The sequence below is a fragment of the Octopus bimaculoides genome, chromosome 9, assembly GCF_001194135.2.
Source record: "Octopus bimaculoides isolate UCB-OBI-ISO-001 chromosome 9, ASM119413v2, whole genome shotgun sequence".
NCBI lineage: Eukaryota > Metazoa > Mollusca > Cephalopoda > Octopoda > Octopodidae > Octopus > Octopus bimaculoides.
In genome coordinates this window covers 55,508,651-55,513,853 of record NC_068989.1, presented here as the reverse complement: position 1 = coordinate 55,513,853, position 5,203 = coordinate 55,508,651, and the positions used below count along the sequence as shown (strand labels likewise).

At 38.3% G+C, this 5,203-nt stretch overlaps 1 protein-coding gene across 8 annotated transcripts in view; it reads left to right on the top strand.

The window, feature by feature from the left end:
• The window catches only part of LOC106867580 (probable serine/threonine-protein kinase nek3), a 494,211-nt gene that overhangs the window by 399,252 nt on the left and 89,756 nt on the right, over positions 1-5,203 (top strand). Inside the window, exon 1 of one of the 8 annotated variants that reach the window (XM_014912493.2) lies at positions 20-1,543. The exons of 6 other annotated variants lie outside the window; for them this stretch is intronic. The gene's annotated coding sequence lies outside the window, so the exon portion shown is untranslated. Of the gene's footprint in view, positions 1-19; positions 1,544-3,749; positions 4,165-5,203 lie in introns of those variants that run through there. One more of the 8 variants, XM_052970693.1, reaches the window with a different exon arrangement.

The window sequence follows — 5,203 nt, the reverse complement described above, 5'->3', positions numbered from 1 at the left end:
GCTTGGCTAAATGATGTGTATGTATGTGTACGTGTGTCTTATCTGACTGGTTGTTTGATTAAAAACTGTATTTGTCTGTGTGTATGTTTGTGTGAGTGTGTGTGTGTGTGTGTACATGACTGGTTGCTTCGTTAATTCGTGTATATGTGTGCACACGCGAATCTGACTGCTTGCTTAGTTGAAGCATATGTGTCTAGTTAAATAGTGTGTCTGTGTGTCGGATTTGTTGCTTCGGTTATATGTATGTACGTATGTATGTATGTATATATATATATATGTATGTCTGTATGTGTATAATTCTTTGGCTAATATTTATGCATGTATGTGTGTATGGCGAAATAGGTTTAGTGTGTGTAGTATATTATCCGTGTATATCAGCTGTTGGCACTCCCTTAGCAGTAAGTGCTGAAGCATGACACAGAGAATGGCTGGCTTGTTTATCCAGCTGGTGCAAGACTTCTCTTCTAGCAGTTCGTGGCCTCTTCCCTCCACTAAACATAGCTGATGCATATGGCGTTGACACAGATAACACATACAGCAGAACTGCACAGCGGATCGCGCTCTCTCACTGCAGCCATTAATACTACTTGGTCGGATCTACATCGGTCCTCGCTTCCCACGGTCATTTTCTCTTAGTCTCAGTGTCAGGGTCGCTACAAGAACTCGATCAGGTTTATCCCCGTAAACCAGGTGACTATGTTAGTCGAGAGAAGAACTGACGAAAACTAGGAGCGCGTTAACAATTTCTTCCCTCACCCTTTCGCTCTAAGGCAGCGTGTGTGTAGTTTGTGTGCGTGCGTGTTTGTGTGGCCATACATGTGCATTAGTTGGAAACGCACTGTTGACCTTGTCCGCTACAGCAGTGTTGCTTGACCGGCGATTGTCACCCTCCACTGACGATGACGATGATGATGGCGGATATACAGCTGTCATGGCTCGATGCACCTTACTTTCTGATGAGGAAACGGGTTACAGTTTACCCAAAGTCAGCCCACCGCATCACTGAACCTCATTTTCATTATTATTAATATTGTTGTTGTTGTTTTCGTCGTCGTTCCATGCTGTGTGTCGGAGTTGTCAATTGTAAACCACCACTTTACTTACACACACACACACAGCGCACCTTACTAGCCTGTCTTTCTGCTGTCCGTTTGTGTGAGTGTTAATGCGTGTGTAAATATATAACAATTTCTAGTCAATTCCCGCTAGACCACATACAAGCCTACTGTAGCAAAAGAACAGGTACTTAGCTCGCCGATGAGCCAATAGACTCGTACACGCACACACACACACACACACATATATACATACATATATAAAATTACAACACACGCACACACACGCACCAGCGTATAAGTCATGCTTTCTTGCACATTGCCAACTCTGCTTCGATCCGTTTTTGGATTTCGTCCCCCGTTTTTGTGAGCGCTGAACGCTATCTTGGTTTTTAGCAGCGGTTGCAGCGGCAACAGTAATACTGACACTAACAAATAAGCGGAGTATTATAGTACTAACCGACGGTGTCCTTCTCATCCTTTAGGGGGTAAGTACTCTCTCTGTTTTATTTACCAACTTCTTTATCAACGTTCCCCCGTCTCTCTTTCTTTCTTTCTCTCTCTCTCTCTCTCTCTTTCGTCAGAACTTCTTCGCCTATTACTATCTCTTATTAACTTATACCTTCACTAAAATTCTCTCTCGTTTCACCCCTCTCTGTTTTATGTACCCGAGTATTGTGGGGAAGGGAGATGGTAAGCAGATAGCATTGTCTTTTTTTTGTTTGTTTGTTTGTTTGTTTTGTTTTGTTTTTCTCTTCGTCTTCTCATCTACGCACTCTGTCTCTTTCGTATTCCAAACACTTCTCAGATGATCATGTGTTAACAAACAACAACAAAAATAAAAACAACAATAAGCCTATTGTAGACACAAGGGCTGAAATTGTGAGGGAAGGGACTAGTCGAGTACATCGACCACAGTGCTCGACTGGCACTTATTTCATCGAATCCGAAAGGATGAAAGGCAAAGTCTAATAATAATAATAATAATAATAATAATGATGATGATGATGATGATGATAATAATAATAATAATAATCGCCACAGTCCGTTGAATCGTTCTTATAACGTAACTGGTATAGAATTTCAACGCTCCTAACCAATGAAAGGCAGAGCTAACCCCTTCGGAATTTCAGCAATACCTAAAAGGCAGTAAACTAAGCACGGAAAGGCCTCTTAAATGTGGTATTCCTTTTTTGTCTAAACGCTTTGCTGTCTCAATGAGTTCTACTACAAAACGGTGAATAGATTTAGGTATTACTGGAGAACAGTTGCAAGTTTTGACCAAAAGAAGGGGTGTGCTAAAATTTCAATGTTTGACGGAATTTCGAGGCCAGGGTATATTGAGACTGAATTGGGTCCTTTCTTCCTGCGTGGATTAAAAAAAAAAAAAAAAAAAAGGACAGGATTCTACTTTGTTTTGGTTTATTCATTCCATCTCTCCCTTCCAAGCAAACGGAATATGCTATTATGTTCAATTTGTCCCTTTTTCCTTCTTTCAGACTGTGATTAATCCTTTCAGGTCTTCTACTTTAGTCCTTCACTTCCTCTTCTCTCTTTCTCTCTTTCTCTCATTTGAATTTCTTTCTCGCCACCGTCGCACTTTTTCTCTCTCTCTTTTGTACACGTCTTCTCTGATTGCTGTTAAGTTGACTCGATCTTTTTCCTTGTTCCCTCCACTCTTCTCCTATAACCCCTTATATGTTTCCTTAGTATTATATTATATTTTTGTTGTCTGCCTCCCTCTTTCAGCAATATCTCTATCATCAATTTCCACCCATCACGGAGTACGTGGACTCACCCTCTTTATAGCCACATCCATTGTTTTCATTTTGTTTATTTTCGTTTATCTCATTTCCACCCCCGACTTTGGAACCCCACTGTTTCTCTCCCTTTCTTTCTCTCTCTCCATCTTATATATATATATATATATATATATATATATATATATAAGATGTCTTTGTGTATGGGATGTTATGTATAATGTGTGTGTGTGCGCGTATATATTTCATCTGCTACGTATTTGATTTTGCGCATATTTCTGTTTACACATGTGTTCACATGTGTATAAGTGTTTACGTTCGCAAGTGCATATGTGTGTGCGTCTGTGTGTGACCTATTGAGTTTTTATTGATCTGATTGATTATGTTTTTTCGCATTGCTTTCTCTTAAAAAAAAAAATGAAACTCTACATGTCTATATAACCGTTTGTGTATACCTATGTATGCTGCTATAACCACACTGACTGTGTATGTGTGTGTATATATGCCTGATTTTTATATAACACTAAGTCTTCTGTGTAATATGTGGCTAAGTGTGTCTGCTTCTGTCTAACTAAATAGGCGTGTGTCTGTCTTTGATAATGCATGTGGGTGTTTGTCATTATGTGTGTTAATGTCTTTGTAACCTTGTATACGCGTGTGGGAGCTAGCTATTTATAATATATACACACACACACACACACACACACACATACACGTGTGTGTGTATGTGGAGCTTTATGTGACTAGCTAACACTGAGTTTAGGTATTGTGTTCGTGTATATATGTATGCGCAATCAGTTAGGTGACTAGATGTATATATATATATATATATATATATATATATATATATATATATATATGACCCGATGGATTGTGTGTGTGTGTGTGTGCGTTTATCTGTGATCGTGTGTGTGCGTTCATCTGTAATCATGTGTGTGTGTGTTTATCTGTAATCATGTGTGTGTGTATTCATCTGTAACCGTGTGTGCGTGTTCATTTGTAACCGTGTGTGTGTGTGTTCGTCTGTAATCGTATGTGTGCGTGTCCATCTATAGTCTGTGTGTATGTGCAGTCGACCATAAGCATATGGCTGTGTGTGAATGTGTGACGTACTACGTACATTTGTGATTTCTCAATGGTGTGTGTGTGCGTTTGTAATATAATAAACTGTTCCAATAAAGCTTCTTTCATTCACACCTTTTAAAATGGTTTATTTGTGGCTGTTATTTCACAAGTTCGTCACTATAAAGTCATATATTTCACATCTCTCTCTCCCCCTTTGTCTCAGTTGTGTGAGTAATTTAATACTTTTTTATAGACAAGCGTAAACGAGGAAAAACATTATACAGGTGAGGGTCAGTCAGTCTTGTTTGTTTCCTTATTCATGCCGTAATGTAATGCTGTTCCTGTAGAGATTACAACCGTCTTTACTGCCTGTATCTTCTTTTCTCACTCGAACCTTTCTCATATTTTCCCGTCCAATCTGAAATTATGCTTCGTTACGTTTCACCTTATAATATCAGTCATTGTCGCTGTCTCCGCTTTATGGTAAAACTATTGTTTTATCACGTGCTCATCCTAATATCACCAACATTTACTAATTAGCGAGTCAAATTGGGTTGAGTGAGCTTTTATTTTTTTAAACTCTCTCTCTCTCTCTCTCACACACACACACACACACACGTTCGTGCTTCTATTCCGCATGCTGTTAATGTTTGTTTTAAGGTGACATGTTTTCTTTATCGTCTTCCGAATTTCGTGTAAATAATCGGAAATAACTTCGTGTTTATGTGTTTTTCTTGTGATATTGTGTGTAGTTTTATATATATATGTAATCATTGACACAACAGAGAACTATGTCATCGGCCACTGCATTCTCCTCTTCTACAGAAATTCCGCCACGTCTCGTGTTATGTGATGTCAGTGTATCTTTTTAACGACGGCTTCTGGCAAAATTGTGTGGTAGGTGTTGATCACTGCCTAAGCTAAATTTATCGTTCCACCTTTCAGCTCTAATTAAATCGGTGTACGTAAACACTTCATGCACGTAACGTGTTTCGGCCGAGTATTAATCTAATCTTTTATTATTGAGCCTAAGATATATCTAAAGGGTGTGTATTTCTCTACTCCTTTCATTCTCTCAACTTGTTGGACAATTTATCCAGATCGTTTGGGTCCAGAGAAATGCTGGGTAGGCCATCCTCAGAATTTTGAAATATACGTAAATACAAGGAAATAGGTTATTACCGTTTAAATCTCCAAGTACTCTGTCGGTTTCAGACACGTTTATATATATATATATATATATATATATATATATATATATATATATATGTGTGTATATATATATATATATGTGTATATATATATATGTGTGTATATATATAT